The sequence below is a fragment of the Mustela putorius genome, unplaced genomic scaffold (genome assembly GCF_011764305.1).
Source record: "Mustela putorius furo isolate JIRA1106 unplaced genomic scaffold, ASM1176430v1.1 tig00003859_pilon_pilon_pilon, whole genome shotgun sequence".
Taxonomy (NCBI): domain Eukaryota; kingdom Metazoa; phylum Chordata; class Mammalia; order Carnivora; family Mustelidae; genus Mustela; species Mustela putorius.
This window is the reverse complement of record NW_025422011.1, coordinates 32,734,513-32,756,414: the sequence shown is the minus strand read 5'-3', so window position 1 is coordinate 32,756,414 and position 21,902 is coordinate 32,734,513. Positions and strand designations below refer to the sequence as shown.

The 21,902-nt window shown below is 44.6% G+C and overlaps 1 long non-coding RNA gene and 1 pseudogene across 1 annotated transcript; one reads left to right on the top strand and one right to left on the bottom strand.

Moving 5' to 3' along the window:
• Positions 1–90: 90 nt before the first annotated feature.
• On the bottom strand, positions 91–21,836 carry LOC106005720. Its single transcript, XR_006602232.1, has 3 exons — positions 21,750–21,836; positions 3,440–3,507; positions 91–1,420 (listed from the first exon to the last, which is right to left on the bottom strand). It is a non-coding gene; the product is annotated as an uncharacterized LOC106005720 (long non-coding RNA).
• On the top strand, positions 12,910–13,058 carry LOC123387780 (annotated as a pseudogene).
• Positions 21,837–21,902: the final 66 nt, after the last annotated feature.

The following is a 21,902-nucleotide window of genomic DNA, read 5'->3' as shown; positions in this document are numbered from 1 at the left end:
GGGGGAAAGTGTTGCAGAAAACACCACCAATGGCATCGATTATAACCCAACACACGTATATCGAGAGTATGTTGTTGATCAAGCACAGAATAAGTATTTTTTCATACATTTTAATGTACTTAAAGCAAATTTGTGAAATACAAAGGATTTATTATCCCCCTTTGTACAAGCGGAAACAGTTTCCAAAGAAGCTAAATGCCTTCTGGGGCCTCTGGCTGTGCAGAAGGAGGGCAAAGACAGGGCAAAACCCAGACTTTGTGACCACCTCATCCCACAAGCCTTCACCACACCGAAACTGTGCCTTCTCAGATGATAATTTGTGGCAGAGATGATCAAGATGAGCTCTGGTGTTTTCTGATTGCCTAATGACCTGAGCACTTGAAAAACCAGGTCTGATGTCAGAGATTCAGCTTAGGGGCCACCAAGGTCCCAAAAAAGGGGGGTTGAGTGAGGGAAGGTTTGTCTTGCAATAACCACTCCTTCACTGTGGTTCACTGTGCTTTGTTTGCCAGAGAGCTGAAATGGGGCTTGTGTTTCATTCCAAGCTTTACAGTAAAAAAGGGAAAACTGTTGTACTGTTTTCTTCAATATAAATGTTATCTTTGATGAGGTTTCTTTGAAGTCTTGTTAAAAAGGGTCATGACTCAGTCATCTGAAATGGGGGTTGGGCCGGGACTGGTTGCTTTCCCTTCAAAGCTCCTCACAGATAGTCAACATTAGAAAAGGTCTTAGTCCCACATGGATCCAGTCTTCAGTCTTAGACTGGAACACACATAGAAGAACTGCCAGCTGAGGCCTGCTGAGGCTTAGATAGGGGCTGACATGGGAAGACTGAGGAAGAAGAGCAACTGCAAAGTCCCAGGGTCATGGCCACTGACCGGGAGCTCCTCCACTGGGCCCATTCAGGCCCCCTGTGCTGCCCAGAACCAAACCCAGGCTTGCAGCCTCCCTGCCCCGCTGACAGCGGCCTTTGCTCAGATCCCAAGCTTTCTCCCTCACCCTAGCTCCTTTGCTAGATGGACTGGACAGGGCAGAGCTGGACTGCACTGGCAGGCCCGATTATCCCTCAGCTTGAGAAGAGGGCAGAGGGAGGCTGCGGGTGTGTCCCCTGCCTGGCCACCTGGCTGCCTGCCTGGGAACAGGACCTCGGGCGCCTAAGGAAGGGGCACATTTCCGCCAAGGGAAGACTCCAGCTGATGTGCAGAGAGGTGCTAGTAAAGCCGGTGTGCGGTTTCTTCCCAGTGTAGCATGCAGAGAGGAGCCCTCCGAAGTTGAAAATTCCCCAAAGACACTTGATGAAACAAGAGTACTTTACCAGTGGAGCTGCTTGGAGCATAACTCAGCAACATGAGCTGGACAGGCCTCAAGGCAAAACTTCGTCCAAGAAAAACCCCCACTCTCGCAGACACACTGGAGGCCACTACAAAAAGAAAGGGTACTGCCTACGGTCTGCAGTTGTAAGAATTCAGGGAATAGAATGAGAGAAAGGCTTGGCTTCCTCAACCCTCCAAATGCGGCAGCTGCCCAGATGGCCAGGGGAGCCCTGTGCCCCCACCCCCACCCCACCCTATGCCCCCAGGCTGGCTAGGGCAAACCAGCTTTGGAGGGTCTCCCATGCTACCCATCATGCATGGCACCTCTGGGACTACGGAATTAACTTGGGAAACCCCACACTTAGCGCTGAAATGGACTGGATTCAGGGACTTACAGTCCAGTATTTCCTAGCTCAGGTAAGACTATAGACCAGACAATCGGCAGATCCCAACAGTGAGCAGGGAGTGAGAGGGTGAAAATGACAGGGCACAGCTGAGGTCTGTTGGTGAGCAAGGAAAGGGAGCCCAGGCCCCTCTGCTGTAAGCACGCTGCCCTTAGGTTTCCTTAAGGAGGAGGAGATCTGGGGCACCTGGGTGGCTCAGTAGGTTAAGCCTTTGCCTTTGGCTCAGGTCATGATCTCAGGGTCCTGGGATTTCAGTGATTTCAAATACAAGTTAAATATTATGATATTTTCATTTAAAACTAGCATTGCACTTGGGGCACCTGGGTGGCTCAGTCGGTTGAGCATCTGCCTTTAGCTTTGGTCATGATCCCAAGGCCCTGGAATCAAGCCCCACATCAGGCTCCTTGCTCAGCAGGGAGTCTGCTTCTCGCTCTCCCTCTGCCTACCGCTCTGCCTGTTTGTGCTTTCTGCCTCCCTCTCTCTATCAAAATACATGAATAAAATATATTTTTTTAAGATTTTATTTATTCATTTATTTCTGAGGGGGGCGGTACACATAGGCAAGAGAGTGGCAGGCAGAGGCAACAAGAGAAGCAGGCTCCCTGCCGAGCAAGGAGCCCAGTGTGGGACTCAATCCCAGAATCCTGGGATCATGACCTGAGCCGAAGGCAGTGGCTTAACCCACTGAGCCACCCAGGCATCCCAAATACATAAACAAAACTTTTAAAAATACTAGCATTGTGCAATAAAAACATAAAGGGTAAAATTCACACTAAAAATTTGAAATTAATTTTTCTTTACTTAGAACAATATTAGATAGCAAATTTAAAAAACTCAAGACAAGTCGAGAGAGAGACCTTGAAAGAAGGAAAAAAACTCATGTATTCCTGTGTGCATATGTGGGGGGGGAGGGTTGTAAAATATATATAACATAAAATATGCCATTTTAACCATTTTTGAGTGTACAGTTCAGTATCATTAAACACCTTCAAATCATTGTGCAACTATTCCCACCATTCAACTCTAGAATTTTTTCATCTTCCCAAACTGAAACTCTACCCATTTAATGATAGCTCCCATCCCCCCATCTTCCCAGCCCCTGGCAACCACCCTTCTTTCACTTTCTATAAATTTGACTACTCTCAGGACCTCACATAAGTAGAATCACTAGTTGTCCTTCTTCTTCTTCTTCTTCTTCTTTTTAAGATTTTACTTATTTTTGTGTGAGAGAGTAAGAGCACTCCAGCATGAGCGGGCGGAGATGGGGGGCGTTGGCCAGAGGGAGAAGCAGACTCACTGGTGAGCAGGGAGCCCGATGTGGAATTGGATCTCAGGACTCCAAGATCATGACCTGAGCTGAAGGCAGATGCTTAACCCCTGAGCCACCCAGGCGCCCACTCTTTGACCTTCTGTGTCTGGCTTTACATGTACCTTTAACAGAACTTTTTCCCTGTTTTTTGACCAAGAGGCTGGCATTTTTCTTTTTGCACTGAGTCCCACAGAGTCTGTAGCCTGCCCAGCTGAGGAAAGCGCTTCTCTTAGCCCTTCTCTTTTCTTGCCACACAAGAGGTATGACTTGGGTTTTGGAAATACATTATCTGCTTCTCCTTTTAGAGCATGGGCTCCCTTAGAGTAACTGGGGACTGCAGCTTCCCCATAACTCCCAGAGGCCTCACAGAGCAGCGGGTCTCCTCTAGCTGCTGCCCCCAGCTCTAAGCTCACCTGGCTTGAGAAGTACAGAGAATCCTCCAGACCCCATGCAGGGGTTTCATTTGGCTTCCGAAGCACATCTAAAATTGAAGGGCAGAAGGTCACGCTGAGAACAAACAATGCTCAAGATCTGGAAAAATTGCATAAATAGTTAAAATGAAAATTACCCAGGGAAAGCTTTTTCTTGTTACTTTTCTGCATTCTTATGAAGGAGGATGGGATTCCTGCTCTAATGTCAATCCCAAATGTCTCCCCGGTTTGCCTCACCTCCACAGGGTTTCTCTGGGCCCACTGGAAGCATCCACAAAACACTTTTGGTAATCTGTCCCAAAGCCGCACCTGCCTAAGAAAGAGTTGTGGAAAACAGCTCTAATCTTGGTTACAGATTCAGTTCTAGTGGTCTCCAAATTTTGCAATTTCTTTCTTTCTTTTTTTTTTTTTTTTTTTAAGATTTTACTTATTTATTTTTTTATTTGACAGACAGAGATCACAAGTAGGCAGAGAGGCAGGCGGTGGGGGGGGAAGCAGGCTCCCTGACAAGCACAGAGTCTGATGTGGGGCTTGATCCCAGGAACCTGGGATCATGACCAGAGCCAAAGGCAGAGGCTTTAACCCACTGAGCCACCCAGGTGCCCCCAAAGTCTGCAATTTCTATGGAAAAAGCAAAGAGGTGAAATCTCTTTTGCCGCAAGGGGGTTGTCTTATCTTTCTCAGTGGGGAAGTTTTTCTCCAAGCCAGCCACGGGCTTTTGAGCTGATGAGGGCCCTGGGAGCAGCTCTTCACACTCACCAGATCTTTTACCCAGATACAGTTGATCAGGCAAGAAGCTTCTCTGCAGTCTTAGGGCTAGTTTCTAACATAAAGCAATCCTGAAATTGCTTTATGTTCCTTTCAACAGAAAATCAGGAACAGTAGAAAACTGGACCATTTTTTCTGCCCAAGTGATCTTAGCTGGGGCACCTGGATGGCTCATTGAGCAGCTGGCTTCACCACCTCCTTCTCGAACAAATCAACCTGCTGTGCCTGGGCCAGAGTGGGGTGGGGGGAGGTGGTCTTTTCTCTACCTGGAAGGAAATTATTTAATGCTGGGAGAAAACAGGTTGAGTGATGGGAAAAAGACCCCAAATGCCTCCTCAGGTTGCTGGGATGATACTAAGGAGGACGTGCCCACACCAGACCTGGGAGACTAGCTTTGTCTCCTTGCCCAACAGGAGATTGACAGTCACTTTTGGATTTATAATCAAATTGACTAAAGAAATTTTTTCAAGGGCATCTCAGATTCAGTCCTGAGATGCCAGTGGCAATCTTTGTGACTTGGATCACGAATCTTTGTGACTCTTACACGGACACTGACAGGGCAAATCTCTGCCAGACCTGAGGATTCCCAAGTCCCAGTCACTCAACACTCCTAAGGCCAGTCCTAATGGATGGGCAGGTTGCTGGCAGTATTTGGCATTCTGCATCACATCACAGTCTCAGGGGGAAGTGGAAGGTCTATAGGGACACTGTCCTCCATCTCCAGAGTCACTTGCTCACCCAAAGACAGAGCACAGCCCAGGACCCCATTGTCTATCATGACTGGAGGCAACAGGATGCCCATAGATCCTATTCCATGTTTTTAGACAGCAGCTCTTGGGATAAATGTCCTTTGCTGCCCTGCGCTTGGCTCCAAGTCTAGTAAGTGGGCTCTGACCTTGTTCCTGGTCAATCCAAGACAGGATTGACTCTGTCTTGGTCACCTCTCCTGGTCTCCATACTTGCTAAACTGTGGCCACTGGTCCAGCCTATCTGACCCAGGGACCAAGGACAGCATCTAAATGAAGTGTCTACCGAAGGTGAAACCCGTCCTTTGCTGGTTCTCGGTGCTCCCATCCATGCATGGGCATTGGAGTTGGAGCCCAATGGAGTTGACAGAGAAGTCAAACCACCACTTGTCCAGGCCATGAGGAAAGAGCAACCTGGATCTTCTCTCAGAGATTAGTTCATGAAAAAGGTACGGAAAGGCCTCCACCCGCACTGGCAGCTCTCACAAGGGCAACTGTATTGACAGGCCCATGGGCATTTGCACCTTCTACAGAGATGTCCTCAGACTCCTGTTCTTTCTGGTCCCTGAGTTTGGATTTTTGAAGCACACAGATGCTCTGGCTTGATGGTCTTCCCGTACTTGCAAGTTGAGTCACGAGAGTCCTTCCCAGCAGGAGGGAGGGCACACTCTCTAGGAGGACCTGAGGATGGCCAGGTAATGACTTCCTCCTGGAGAATCACTTCCCCCCGTGACAGTCCAGGAGTGCCAATGCCCTGGTCAGAGCCAGCACAGTGGGAAAGGCCTAGAAGCCCTTCCTCTGTGCTCTACTAGGGCTCTGTTTGATCACGCTGTGTATCTGCCCTTCTCTCCTCCCTGTGAGAGATGAAGAGAACAGGATCCACCTGCTTAGTTTTTGACTGGAGAATTATGGATTTTGAAAATACAAATCTAAATGAGGCTATATAGTAACAGGAACAGAAAGGTACATAACTCTAGTTTTAACACCAAGGAGGAAAAAAGGGCCAGAGAAAAACAAAAAATGCTCTAATTTTGGAAGAGCAGATTCAGAAAATAGAAGTTTTATTTGCACTGTATATTCCAGTGTGACATTTCCCCTTCTGGAGCATGAGCTATGGATGGCCATACATCGGAGGCAAGAGAGTGCTGACTGACTAGAGCTGAGGAAAGAGGCAGAACTACAGCCATCTGATGCTAGCTTCATGCTCTGGACCACAGGACGACAGGGCTACCGCAGGCTCTTCTGCAAGTCTGTGTTCTCCGGCCGTCACCTTCCATTGTGCTCTGTCTGCCAACCATGGGCTGTGAGTGGAACAAGACACACACACTCACTGATCAGCCTGATGACCCTCAGCTACATACAGGGTACCTGCCCAAGACAGTGTGTTAGTAAATACGAGGAGCTCTGTGCTTTCTCTGTGCTCTCTCCCAGGGCAATCTGTAGTCATTGTAACTTAGCTACTGATCATCACGACCAGCAACCTTCTGGAGGAAGTGATGCTTGCCCATTCCAACTACTTATTTTGGGGACGCCTGGCTGGCTCAGCTGGAAGAGCTTATGACTCTTGATCTCAGGGTTGTGAGTTCAAGCCCCATATTTGGTGTAGAGATTAAAATACATAAACTAAAAATACATAAACCTGAAAAATTAAAAAAAAAAAGATTACTCAGTAAAATGCTCACTGGCAGAGCATTCAAGATCTCCTCCATCTCACTTTCCAAATTCACCGCAGCCTTGAATAAAATGGAGAATTGTGACTCTTCGAAAGAGAGGAGAAATATATATAAGGTTTGAAACGCTCTCTTAACACATGGTCACGGTTCCAAATCCTCTCCAGTGTTGTAAAACAAAAGACTGTGACCCCAGTAAATGTTAAAATGAATTACTGAGAAGGAAAGACAGAGTTTAATTAAATAGTTAAAAGATAAATTATAGGCATAAGGAAAATTTTGGGTTGACAGAAACATTCTAAAACTGGATTGTGGTGAGGGCACATAACTATAAATTCACTAAAAATCACTGAATTGTACACTTTCATAGATGAATGTTATGGTATGCAAATTTACCTCAATAAAGATGTTAAAAAACTTTTTTAAAAATTATGGTTCATCTAGATAACAGAATACTATGCAGCCTTTACAAAGAATGGGGGCATCTAGCTAGCTCAGTTGGTAGAATATGTGACTTTTGAGGGTCATGAGCTTGAGCCTCCTATGGGTGTAGCAATTACTAAAAAAAAAATAATAATAATAAACTTCAAACAAAATAAAAAGAATGAACGGACTAGTCCTATATATATTAACATGCAGCAACATCCAAGAAACAGTAAATGAAAAAGCAAGGTGCACCTCATAATATGCTACAAGTTCTTATACAAATATTTAAAAGATTTCATATATTTGCATAGACCATTTCTGAAAGGATAGACAAGAATATAATGCTGGTTGCCCCTGAGGAACAGGCTAGAAGCTGGAGTTGAAAGGGAGGCTCACCTTCGACTATATACCTTTTTGTACCTTTTGAATTTTGTATTATGAGCTTTTTATTACCTAAAAATGGATAAATCTCAGTCTCAATGATAGACCTTTCACCTCTACCTGTAGCACTTTGTTGAAAAGATTGTCTATGTTTGGTCACCAAATTTGTGCTACAGGCCTTCATTAAATATAAGGTTGGCTGGTGCAAGTTGATTTTAGTAAAATAGTTTGAATTTAGCCTTCAGCATTAGGTTGGAAGTGTAAAAGAGTGACTGGCTTTTAGCAATACTTTTTTTTTTTTTTTTTAAGATTTACTTATTTGAGAGAGAGAGAGTAGTAGGAGGGAGGGGCAAAGCAGGAAGGAGGCAGTCTTAAGCAGACTCCCTGATCAGTGCAGAGCCCGACCCAGGCTCCATCTCATAACCCTGAGCTAAAACCAAGAGCTGGGGTGCCACCCAGGTACCCCTAGTGATAACATCTTTTAAGGACCAGTGGACTACTTATCTGGTCTCATCCCTGAATATCCAACCATTTGCAATGCCAGAACTGTAGCCAGTTGTCCCCATACATAGAAAGGGCCCACTGGTCACTGCTCCAGGACAACCTGAGGTAATGGACATGCAGGGGACATTGCTGTTTGGATCCATGAGAGAAGTCCTGTGTTTTCCTTGATCTGACAAAGGACCCAATTTCTTTCCAGTTTCCTTGGCAACTCACAAGGCTGACAGTATGACCTCGGTCCCTTTGTCTACCATCTGTGTGTGCTACTACTCTGGCAAAGTTCAAAAAAAACCTCTGCCTGGAGAGGCTAAAAAAGATGTTGCCTTTAACTTTGGCTAACTTCTTTCTTCTTCATTGTGTATCAGGAGAACATGATGAAGGAATAAAGCTCACTGTTTCTTACTATATATTTTTTAATTAATTAACTAATTTATTTTGAGAGAGAGTATGAGCAGGGAGAGGAGCGTAGGGAGAGGGAGAGAATCTCAAGCAGACTGGGTGTGGATGCGGGGCTCGATCCCAGACCCCTGAGATCACGACCTGAGCTGACATCAAGAGTCCCATGTTTAACTGACTGAGCTGCCCAGGCACCTCTCTTACTCATAGGGTATGTTCTATGAGTAAGGACTCACTCATTCAGAGGAAAAAGAGCCTGAATTTAGGCAGTTGGTCCTTAGTCACCCTGATGCACTCAAACTAGGAAAATTTTCAAGTTCTCTTAAACAACCCTTCGATCAGCAACAAACCAAAACTGAATTACAGACTCATTTTAACTATGTAGCAATGAGAAGGTATGAACTTCAACTACATGTGAAAGTATGGATGATGTCCACAAATATAATGCTGAGCAGTGGGAACTAGACACAGAAGAGCTCAGGCAAAGCTATTCTTGTCATCTGAAGTCAGGAGAGTGGACACCCCTGGCAAGGAGGTGGGTGAGGGATGGGTGGAGAGCCCAGAGGCGTGCCGGCCGGGCCAGTTTCATTAGTGTGCACACAGGACCCTGTGTTTAGAAAGATCCCATGCTGAGGGATGACTGGGCGGCTGTCGGTTAAGTGGCTGCCTTTGGCTCAGGTCCTGATCCCAGGGTCCTGGGGTAGGTCCCCAGTGTTGATCTCCCAGCAGGGAGCCTGCTTGTCTCTCTGCCTGCCGCTTCCACTGCTTGTGCACTCTGGCTCCCTCTCTCTCTGAGATTTTAACAAAATCTTAAAAAAAAAAAAAAAAGAAAGAAAGAAAGAAAGAAAAGAAAGATCCCACACTGGCTTTAATGATCTGCTGTCACGCATCTTATAGGTCTTAATAAATGTGAACATTATATTTCCATTTCTCACCAGGCTCTATAAATTATGTAGTAGTCCTGGGTACTGGTAATATCCTTTCTTTCTTCCTTTCTTCTCTCTCTCACTCTCTCTCTCTTTCTTTCTTTAGATTTTATTAATTTACTTGACAGAGAGAGCACAAGTAGGGGGAGAGTTGGAGGGAGAAGCAAGCTCCCTGCTGAGCAGGAAGCCGGATCCAGGGGACCCAGGGCTCTATCTCAGGACCCCGCGATCATGACTTGAACCAAAGGCAGATGCTTAAACAAATGAGCTACCCAGGTGCCCCAGTTAGTTAATCTAGGTGTTGAATTTGTGAATATTCACTAAACTGTACGTATATTGGTGTGTTTGCCTTTATGTTTGTGTATCATACTTCAGCACAAAATTTTAAAAACTGAATTATAGGCTATTTTAAAAATAACTCAATGAAACACTATTTATGGAATGCTGCCACAGTTGTATTCACAAGAAAATGGATGGCTCTAAACACTTTAATTGCTAAATAAGAAAAAAGAAAAGTTTATTAAGAAAGCAGACAACAGGGACGCCTGGGTGGCTCAGGTGGTTAAGCAGCTGCCTTCGGCTCAGGTCATGATCCCAGCATCCTGGGATCGAGTCCCACATTGGGCTCCTTGCTCGGCAGGGAGCCTGCTTCTCCCTCTGCCTCTGCCTGCCATTCTGTCTGCCTGTGCTCGCTCTCTCTCCCTCTCTCTCTCTGACAAATAAATAAAATCTTAAAAAAAAAAAAAAAGAAAGAAAGCAGACAACACAGGAAATTAGAAGGGGGGAAAAAAAGCCACAGCAGAAAGCGAAATGCAAAGACAGTGAAAGGAGTTAACAAAGACACAAGAAACGTGAATGATTTCAGAATCAGAGAAGAGACATGACTGATGAATAAATCTAAGATCTAGTTCTTTGGGTTGGGAGGAAGCAAACAACAAAACTGATAAGCCACCAGCTAACATAATAAAAAAGAAAGACAAAACAGAAATGCACAAATTAGGAATGAGGAAGCATTTACAGATGGGTATAGAAAAAATGGGAAATACAAGGGAGAGGGTTCAGTCAGCATTTATCCGATTCTACCTATGCTAATGTAATTTAAAATCTGAATGAGGGGCGCCTGGGTGGCTCTGATGGTTGGGTCCTGCCTTGGGCTCAGGTCCTGATCTCCGGGTGCTGGGATCAAGCCTTGCATAAGGCTTCCAGCTCAGCAGAGAGTGTGCTTCTCCCTCTCCCCCTGCTCATATGTGCTCTCTCTCTGTATCACTCTGTCTCAAATGAATAAATAAAATCTTTAAAAAATAAAATAAAAAATCTGAATGAAATGGGTAATGCTCAGGAAATATAAATTACCAATAGGGACTCAAAGAAAAGAGAAAATCTAAAAACAAATAATCATTGGCAAAAACTGTCAAAAGCTATACAAAGCATAGAGAAAGAAGTAAATAGCCCAGTGTTTCATGAAGCCAAAATTTTATAAATTATCTTATAAAAAATCTTATAAATCTTATAAAATCTTATAATCAAGCCCCACATCAGGCTCTCTGCTCAGCAGGGAGCCTGCTTCCCCCTCTCTCTCTCTGCCTGCCTCTCTGCCTACTTGTGATCTCTGTCTGTCAAATAAAAAATAAAATCTTAAAAAAAAAAAAAAGATTGTACAACAGAAAAACTAGGGAGCAGTCCTATTTATAAATACAGATGCAAAATGCCTAAATGAAATATATGAATATGATTTTCCAGGGTATTTTGAAAATGACTTGACTAAACACATTTATTTGTTTCAGGAATGATAGAGTAGTATAAAGAAATCCATTAATCCAATTCACAATAGAGATAAATCAAAATAGGAAAAAGCAAAATAATTAAGAGAAATGCTAAAAATTTAATATTTATTCCTAACAAATATTCTGATAAAAGGAAAAGAAGACTTCTTTAACATAACACAGGTAGAAATCCTGTGCCTGTGTACTCACACACGTGTATACATCCATCAACCAGTATTACTTTTTGGGTGTGTATATATGTATGTATGTATGTATTTAAAGTAAGCTCTATGCCCAGCATGGGACTTGAACTCACAACCCTGTGATCAAGGGTTGCATGCTTTACTGACTGAAAGAGCCAGACGCCCCGAGCAGTATTACTTTTTTTTTTTTAAGATTTTATTTATTTGACAGATCACAAGTAGGCAGAGAGGCAGGCAGAGAGGGAAGCAGGCTCAGAGCCTGCTGAGCAGAGAGCCCAATGTGGGGCTCGATCCCAGGACCCTGGGACCATGACCTGAGCCGAAAGCAGAGGCTTTAGCCCACTGAGCCACCCAGGCACCCCAGTATTACTCTTAATATTACCATTAAAGTCAGGAGGAAGACAAGGCTCCTCACCACCTCTCCTATTATTAGCACTGTGCTCTAACCAACTGAGCTAACCAGCCATTGAACACCTCTCCTATTATTTAATGTTGTTCTGCAAGTGCTAGTTAATACAATTAGACAATACAACCAAAGAAGTCATAAACACCAGAAGAATTATTATTAATTATATGATTGTCTACCTAGAAATCAGAATATCGACTGAAGAAATATTAGAAACTATGTAAGGCCACAAAACATTTTTTTTTTTTAAGATTTTATTTCTTTGACAGAGAGAGACACAGAGAGAGAGAGAGAGAGAGGGAACACAAGCAGGAGGAGCGGGAGAGGGAGAAGCAGGCTTCCCGCTGAGCAGGGAGCCCGATGTGGGGCTTGATCTCAGGACCCTAGGATCATGACACGAGTCGAAGACAGATGCTTAACAACTGAGCCACCCAGGTGCCCCAGAACATTTTTTGAGTATTTATTTTATACTGGCCATTTTTCTGTGCTGTATGTTGTTTCTAACAACTGGTTGACAAGCATATGGATACACAGGGCCAGGGGAAGTCAGAGGATTTTGTTAGTAGCAGTGGGGAGTAAGGGTGGGCACCAAACACTTAAGGGTTAACTACTTCAGAAACCTTGATGGCCATGCAGGTGGTTTGGTCAGCACTGGCAGGAACCCGTGTGTGAGCAACCCCATTCCCCAAACTGAGCTCCTGGCTCGATTATATTCTGGAGCTGGGAACCATGGATGAAGCCTTTTTATTCTGCCCTTAGAAGTGAGCCTGTAGGGGCGCCTGGGTGGCTCAGTGGGTTAAGCCGCTGCCTTCGGCTCAGGTCATGATCTCAGGGTCCTGGGACTGAGTCCCGCATCGGGCTCTCTGCTCAGCAGGGAGCCTGCTTCCTCCTCTCTCTCTCTGCCTGCCTCTCTGCCTACTTGTGATCTCTCTCTGTCAAATAAATAAAATCTTTTAAAAAAAAAAAAGTGTTAAAAAAAAAAAAAAGAAGTGAGCCTGTAATAAATCAGAGTGGTCCTGGAAGCCCTCTTCCTTATCAGCATCTCGCCACAGACTGCAGCCAGAGCACAATGTTGCTTGTGTGAGAAGAGAAGGAAGACCAGTCCAGATGAAGTAACTGGGCTGAGAAAACAGAAGCTCAGGACCCTTTCTCAAGAGCAAAAGGAGTGGGGGGGATAGGGATGTGGGGAATAGAGGAGAGGGGAGGAGGGCTCAGACATCAGCGGCCTGAGAGGAGAGCTCCAAGTACATCAGGAAAGGCAAGGGTATACTTCCCTGGCAGTGGAGAGACCATGATCATGAAGGTGGTTTTCCCAGGGCGAGGCTTATCTATTGCACCCTTGTGATTCCCCCAGATGTGAGAAATTCTACTGCATAATTTGTGGTCATGGGCGACTGCATTTGTGCTCTCCCCTGATTGGAGAAAAAAAAAAAAAAAGACAAAGGTATGGTTGTTCTTTAGGACTTGTGTCTTTTTTTTTTTTTAAGATTTTATTTATTTGACAGAGATCACAAGTAGGCAGAGTGGCCATCAGAGAGAGAGAGAGAGAGAGAGAGAAAGGGAAGCAGGCTCCCTGCTGAGCAGAGAGTCTGATGCAGGGCTCGATCCCAGGACCCTGAGACCATGACCTGAGCTGAGGGCAGAGGTTTAACTCACTGAGCCACCCAGGTGCCCCAGGACTTGTGTCCTAATCCTGTCTGCCCCATTCTGTTTTTAGAGACTGCAGTAAGGCCTACCTTACTCTTTAGTTAGGCTCTTTCTTTAGTTGGCACCTAGGCACTTCGACTTGTTCTCTCATCCAATCCATACAACAACTCTTTAACAGGTGGTTGGTTTTGTGCGTTTTTTTTTTTTTTGGACACTTTTGTGTATTTCCTTAGATGTCTTCTGTGGGATAAATATATTTGTTCAGGAAATTTTTTAAAAAAATTGAATCATTCTGCAGTTTTTGTAACTTTTTTTCATCTTATCTTAGCTATCTTTTCATTCAGTATATACAGCCCTCTCATTATTTTGCAGAGTGTGGTTACTGAGTACTTGACAGACATTTGGGTGGTCTGCAGTTTTGGGTATTAGAAACAATGCCTAGAATATACATCCTCCAGATGTCATTTGGCTGATTCCCTCACTTCATGCAGATTCCTGCTCAATGCTGCCTTCTCAGAAAACCCTTCCTACATGACATGATATAAAATAGCATTTCCGGGTGCCTGGGTGGCTCAGTGGTTAGGCCACTGCCTTCGGCTCAGGTCATGATCTCAGGGTCCTGGGATCGAGTCCCACATCGGGCTCTCTGCTCAGCAGGGAGCCTGCTTCCCTCTCCCTCTCTCTGCCTGCCTCTCTGTCTACTGTGATCTCTCTCTGTCAAATAAATAAATAAAATCTTAAAAAAAAAAAAAAAAAAAAAAATAAAAATAAAATAGCATTTCCATCCAACCCTCTACCACTTCTTAATCTATTTCCCTTTTTGATGGCACTTATCACTATGTGATTTTTTTTTTTGTACATTTGCTCACTTATGCATTGTGTTTCTCCACCAGAGGCCTCACAATTTTCATGAAAGTAAGGACTTTGTTTTATTTCACTCATGTGTGCCCAGGGATGTGCCCGAAGATGTGCCAAGCTCAGAGGAGAATCTCCCTAAGTATTCCCTGAATGAACTAATAGAACAATAAACATACTTTTACATATTTTTTTGCAAATCTGTGCAAACATTTCAGTAGAATTGCTAGGCCAAAGAGTATACATACTTAAATTATAACAGAAACCATCAAAACAATCTTTTTTTTAAAGATTGATTTATTGATTGAGAGAAAAGGTGGGGAGGGGCAGAGGGAGAGGGAACCAGAGGGAAAGAATCTCTAGCAGACTCTCCACTGAGTGTGGAGCTGGAGGCGGGGCTCCAGCTCAGGGTCGTGAGACCCATCTCACGACCCTGAGCTGAAATCAGGAGTTGGATGCTTAGGGACCCCTGGGTAGCTTAGTCGTTAAGCGTCTGCCTTCAGCTCAGGTCAAGATCTCAGGGTCCTGGGATGGAGACCCACATCAGGCTCCCTAGAGGGAGCCTGCGCCCCCCTCCCCATGTCCCTCCAAGTTCCCCTCCTCTTGCTCACCCCCTCCCTGTCCCCCCTCTGTCCCTCTCACCTTGCTAATGCATGCACTCTCTCTCTCTCATAAATAAATGAAATCTTTTTTTTTTTTTAAGATTTTATTTATTCAATAGAGAGAAATCACAAGTAGGCAGAGAGGCAGAGAGAGAGAGAGGGAGGGGAGGAAGCAGGCTCCCCGCAGAGCAGAGAGCCCGACATGGGGCTCGATCCCAGGACCCTGGGATCTTGACCTGAGCCGAAGGCAGAGGCTTTAACCCACTGAGCCACCCAGGCACCCCAATAAATGAAATCTTTAAAAGAAAAAAAGTTGAATGCTTAACTAACTGAGCCACCTAGTCACCCCCAAAACAATCTTTTTTAAAAATGGTGCCAATTTATACCCACCCCCCCACATAGTAGACAAGAATGCATTTCCCTACACCCTACACAACACAAGATAACATCAATCCTTGTAGCATTTCCTCTTGAGTTTAAAATGTAAAATACATGTGGATTTTATGTAAAACAAAAAAGTAAAAGGTACAAGTCTAACTCTCTGGATCGCACTTCCCTCACTCACACCAGATAAGGCGTATGGCCTGCTGTCAGAATCCTAGCATCACACTGCATGACTGTCTGACTCACCGGCTGGGGCCAGCAACCTTACCTTCATCATGTCTTTTTTTTTTTTAAGATTTTATTTATTATTTGACAGAGAGAGAGAGACAGAGAAGGAACATAAGCAGTGGGAGCGGGAGAGGGAGAAGCAGGCTTCCTGCTGAACAGGGAGCCTGATGTGGGGCTTGATCCCCAGACTCTGGGATCATGAGCTGAGCCCAAGGCAGACGCTTAACAACTGAGCCACCCAGGCGCCCACCTTCATCATGTCTTACTGTTCATTCTCACCCTCACCTTACCCCACTCCTGCTGAAGTAGAAAGAGCTAGTCTGAAAGCCAGTAGTAATACAGTCTCCAGAATATAGTCTCAGTAGTCCTAGCGCTATGGTGTAGGTAGGCATCAAACCTATCTGGCTTTCATTTCCTTCTGTAAAGTGCGAATAAAGTACTTCTTTCATTAGTACTTTAGAGAGTAAATAAGGTGCGCCTGGGTGCCTCAGTTGTTAAGCTTGATCCTGGGATCAAGCCCTGAATCAGGCTGCCTGCTCAGCAGGGAGCCTGCTTCTTCCTCTCCCACTCACCCTGCTTGTGTTCCCTCTCTCGCTGTGTCTCTGTCAAATAAATAAAATCTTTAAAAAGAAATAAATGGAGTGAATAAGATAAATATGTAAAGCGTCTGATTCAGTACCTACCATATAGCAGGTAGTATATCTACCTTTCCCAGCTCCTTCAAGTACCCCAGATCTTTGTAGCACTTAACACATTTCTCATATTCTTTTTTTTTTTTTTGAAGATTTTATTTATTTATTTGACAGACAGAGATTGCAAGTAGGCAGAGAGGCAGGCAGAGAGAGAGGAGGAAGCAGGCTCCCTGCTGAGCAGAGAGCCCGATGTGGGGCTGGATCCCAGGACCCTGGGATCATGACCTGAGCCAAAGGCAGAGGCTTTAACCCACTGAGCCACTCAGGCGCCCCCACATTTCTCATATTCTAATCTTCATAAAGTTAATGGGGAATGGGTAGAACATAGATGGTGCTTGAACACAGCAGGCACTCAACAGGTGACTGCCAAGGACAGTTGATTTCTGCATTCAGAACTAGTTTCATCCTTGCTGATATGTTTTTTCCACGTACATATTTACACCACCAATCAGCTGATTGGACCACACACTACCCAATCCTCTCTACCCAATGAGCTATCAAATGAGCTCATCGTAGTCCTGTCTGAGCTGAACAAGGCCTTTTACAGAACTTTAAAACTCACTACTGAGTCATCAAAATAGCAATACCCAAACACACTCCTGTTGCTACACAAAAGAGCAGCATGGGACGTCTGCCTTATCTCCTTTCCCTCTCCTAATGGGACTGAACCCCTTGACTCACTGAAGAAGAGTCATCACATCTTTTGTGCTGCAATAATAAGAACAAAGCTGGCTTAAATAATCACAGTGTGGTCAGCAAACAACAGTAGTCCTTGTGGTTATCCAGGTCATTTCCTGAGCATGTCACTGACCCAAGAGGAGAGGCAATTAGTCAATTACTCAAATGTGTATTGAGCACCAGCTTTCTGTTGTGCACTCATGATTCCTCCTGTTTATAACATTTTTGTGAAGTGACCTTTTCAGTTATTGAAACTCACTGACAATGTAGGGAAAAACAACCCTTTGTGCTTCTGCAAAGGGAAAAAAAAGTATTATTGGAGAAAATGGGGCTACTCGGTTCCATCCCAGTAGAAAGGATTTTTAAAATAGCGAAGAGGAAGCATGGTGTTTTGGCTAACTGCTTTATAGAGCTCTAGTTTTAAATATGTTAACTGAGAACTCCTTTCTCATCTAGGACTGATAAGGTCAGTGGTCAGTATTTTTTCTTGGGAAAAGTCTTGAAGTTAGTATCATTGCCAGAGGCGTGGCTGATTGCCATGGACTATCAAGTCTTTCAAGATTCTGAGGCCTGTGTAAGGGCTAAGATAACTGGGAGCAGGCCTGAAGGCTTCTTTCACAAATAAGGCCTGTTACAGTCACGGTTTTGGACATTTGTGGATACAACTTTTGAGTACCCCAGCAGGATCTCTCATAGCTGAAGACACTAAAGGAAGAACTGAATAAGAATCTTAGGTCCTCAAACTTTTTGTATGCAGACCATATCATTGATATAATCCATAGTTAAAGGATGTAATGAAATATGCCCTTTATCTACCTGATATAAATGTTAAAAGGATAAAGAGAAATGGTAGTAGTAGTCTTTAAAGATTAATTAGGCATGACAAGAAATAATATTTATTTCATTAAAATACAAGTTTTCAGCTGGCCACTTTTCCTGAACTATATTTTTCAATTTCTTATTATAGCAATACAGTTGACCCTTGAACCACATAGGTTTGAATTGGGCAGGTCCACTAGTACATGGATTTTTTTTCTATTAATACAGTACACTACTGGAAATGCATTTTTCCCTTACAATTTTTTTAAGGTTTTATTTATTTATTTGACAGAGAGAGCATAAGCAGGGGGAGCAGCAGGCAGAGGGAGGAGAAGCATACTCCTTGCAGAGCAAGGAACCTGGTGTGGGGCTTGATCCCAGGACCCCAGGATCATGACCTGAGCTGAAGGCAGACACTTACCCAACTGAATCAACCACTAGCCCCTGGCTGCTTCTGCTTCTTCTTTTTTTTAAAATTAGGAATCTAGGCATGCCTGGATGGCTCAGTTAGTTGAGTGTCTGATTCTTAGTTTTGGCTCAGGTCATGATCTCAGATTATGAAATTGAGCCTCAGGTTGGGCTCTGCGCTCAGCACTTGGAGTTGGCTTGAGATTCTCTCTACCCCCATGTGCCCCTCCTCCCAGCGCCCACATACTCTCTCTCTCACACTAGAATAAATAAATACAATCTTAAAAAAAAAAATTAAAAATCTATCAGAGAGCAGGCTCTTGTTTAGAGAAAGTTATTGTTTCCCAGAATCGAAAGCATAAACTAGAAAAGATTCAGCTTTGCGTAAAGCCTAACTATTCTTACGAAACACTCCTACAGACTGTGAAAATTAGTTACTAGTTCTGTAGGATCTTTTATTCAAAAGTACAGGCTTATGTTAATAAGAATATGCATACATATTTATGTGCTTGCATGTATTAAAAGTATTTGGGAGGGTGATTTAGGACTCTCAATTATAAATCTTCAGGGCAGGAATATTGTTTATTTTGCTGCTAAGGTAGGCGAATTGTGCCAACAATGGTGGTATTAAAGCCTTATACTTGCTAAGTCATCTGTCTAAAGGGATAAACTGGTTAAGTTTGTTTTCCCAACACTTAGAGGCAAGATTTTTTACTCAGTTATTACAACATTACCACAAACTTGTGGATTCTGCAAAAGTTGCCTAGCAACATTACAGTTAGGTACAACACTGGGTGGAGAAAGAACAGGAAATTTGAATTAGATATGCCCTGAGGCAGGTGGGCGTAACCCCATTCTTCCAGTACAGTGAGTCCTGTACTTGGAGGAGCATGAAATTGAAAAAATCAGATCATTTAGAATTTCAGTTAGGACACTGCTGACAGTTCAGCCATAACACTATGCCATGTTGTCAGCTGGAGGGGGTAAGGCCTGGGTTTCTTACTTATTTTGGTACTTTCGTTTTAAAGAACACGGAGATTTTTATTCCAGAAACATTTATTTAAGTACCTTCCCAGGGGCCAAGACACATTGCTGGCTCCTGAAACTCTGAAGATAAATAAAACTTGATCTGAGCCCTGGATGGAAGGGCAGCCAGACAAGTAAACAAAGAGTGTTTACATTGTCCATTACAGGTATGGTGGAAAACCTGGTGCACAGTGTCTCTTTTACCTAGAAGTGGAGAAAGTTAAGGAAAGGCTTTAGAGAAGAAATGGTTTTCCAACTGAGCCTTTTTCCCAACTTTTAAAGACACTCCTTCTTTCCTCCGGTCATTCTATACATTCAGTGGAAATTTACCTCTCCCATTCTGTGGGTGGGCTTGGGTGCCAAGTATTCGAAGTACTGGGGCTGTGTACCAAGAACTCTTCCCTTCCCGTTCAGAAGCCAGGCCGTTTTGCTCCAGCCTACTTTAAGGACCTCCCAGTTTAGAGAAGCAGACAGGTGGCATAGTTAAGAGTTGGGGAAAAAAAAAAAAAAAAGTTAAGGGACAGTTTACCTCCAAGAACAGGCTATACTGGGGTACCTGGGAGATCTGTAGCAGTTGAATTTATACTGAGATAGAAAAATAAACCAATCAACAAATATTTAAATAAGGGTTCTGTTATCATTCAGAAGATATTGAAGGTTCAAGCCATGCTAGAACACTGCAATAAACAAAATAGAAAAGGTCCCTACACTCAGAGAGCTCATTTTCTAGAAGGGGATAGTAGTAAACAAAGAATCAACATATTTTGAGATAGATATAAGTATGTCAAGGGAATAAAGCAAGGCGTTGTGGAAGAGTGAAGAGGGAGGGGATGTGAGTTTGCAGGGACAGCAACAGAGGATACAGAATTCCTACATAGGAGGGGGTTAGGAACAACATTCTAGTTGCAGAAGAGGTTATCTACAGGGCTTTAAAGTTTACTTCGGAAACACGATTTTTACATACAACTCATGTTAAAGATCAATAAAAAGTCATTTTCTCAAATTATTTTTATTTACACTCACATGAACTTGAGAAAATCAACTCAATATAGTCAACTAAGCATATCAAAGAAACATATTTGCCATTAGGAGTGAAGGAGAGGAGGTGTTGGAGGGAGAGTGCTAAAAAACCATTCCTTGGCTTTGGCCTGCAGGCATCAGAGAATACCTCTCCTTTGAAACACACAAAAGAGTAGACAGAGTTCCTGTCTTGCAGGAGCTTAACACTGAATTTGGATTAACATGGAAAAAAAAAAAAAGACATATATCAGGTAGCAAATGTCTGGAGAAGACAGCTGTCTACCCTTCACTGCATCTTCATGTGATAAGTATGGAATTTCCCATGTGATAAGTATTAAAGTATGTTCCCATTATTAAAAATCCAGTTTGAGTTTAGCCTCTGAAAAGTGTTAGAACAACATATATGGCAAAGTGTTAGTATTCATAAAGTGCTACAATAAGAAAAAGACAATAGAAAAGTATAAATGGCCACTGGCACAGGAAAACTGTCCAAGGATATGTATCAAAACAACAAAATTACATTAGCAAACATTAAATATCCACTTACGTCCAGAATTCATGAGCAGTGTACTCTAAGCCACTGCCAATGACAATGTAAATTGTTTTTTTTCTGGAGGTTAGTTTGGCAGTTTATATCCTTTGACCCAGTAATTCTCACTTCAGTGAATTTCTTTAAAAAAAACAAAAAAACAAAAACAAACAAAAACCCAAACCCTCAAAGAACGCAGAGAAAAAAACCGCATGAGAAGTTAGAATATTCATCACGGGGTTATTTGCAACTGAAAAATTACAAGAAACTTGTCTGTGCAAGATAAAGGGCAGATAAAATCACTATTTGACGGGAGTCCTGGGGGAATTTTTTTTCTCAAGTTGCGTTTAAGTTTGCAGAGGGGTGTGCCAATCTTTTTTTGCCAACACTTGCCCACGTGCTGGCAAACCAATATAAACACCGTGGCAGCGTGGTGGGCGCTGGGTTTCGGGCAGGTGCTGCTGCTGTTTACTCTGGACTAGTGTGTGTGTTGGGGCGGGGGGGGGGGGAGACTGCAAAGGTGGCCACCACCTAGGGGAAGCTCACCTCGCAGAGGACACACCCGACCCTAACAACCATGGGCGGGGGAGAACTGAGGCCTTCCCCACAGCCGGTGCCTCCGCCGCAAGTTCTCGTATGCTGGCTTCCTTGTTGATTACGGTGCCCACGCTAAGCAACCCGCTCAGTTCGCAAAGCTCCCGAGGCCCCAGTCACCATTTCTGGCTCAAAACTCTACGGGGGAACGTGACTGCCACAGCAACGCCCACAACGCCCCAGGCCTGCACCAAAGAGACGCGGGACCCCGAGGCCGGACTCCCTGGGCTGAGCCCAAGGGCCACGGTGGTTCCGCGAACGCTCCGACCCCGCCGGGACCAGAAATGTTCCCCACCCCCCACCTCAGATCCCAGAGCGCCTGAGGGAGCGCGGGCAGGTCGCCTCCAGGCTGGCGTTCGGCTGGGCGGGCACCCTTCGCCCCTCCCAGAGAGCTGCCTCGGCTCTCCCGCCCGGCCCCGACCGGGCGGCTCCCGGCACCGCTCCCAGAAGTCCGGCTTCCTCATAGGCCCGCGGCCAGGCCCGCCTGAAGGAGGAGTGGGGGGAGGCGGAACCAGCGGGTTCGCGCCAAAATCGCGTAGTTGATCCCTCCCCCGCGGGCTACGTCGCGCCCTCCTTTTTTTTCAAACCCAGGGCTGGGCGGGGATTGGTCCGTCGGGCACTCACGTGGTTAACGGTCGCGGGAAGCCTCGGAGCCCGAACCTGCGGCTGGACCTGCGGAGACCCCAGCCTCGGTGCTCAGGCCGCCCCGCCTCTGCTGGACAGTCCACGCCGCCGCCGCCGCCGCCGCCGCCACCACCGCCGCCGGCTGCAGCCCCG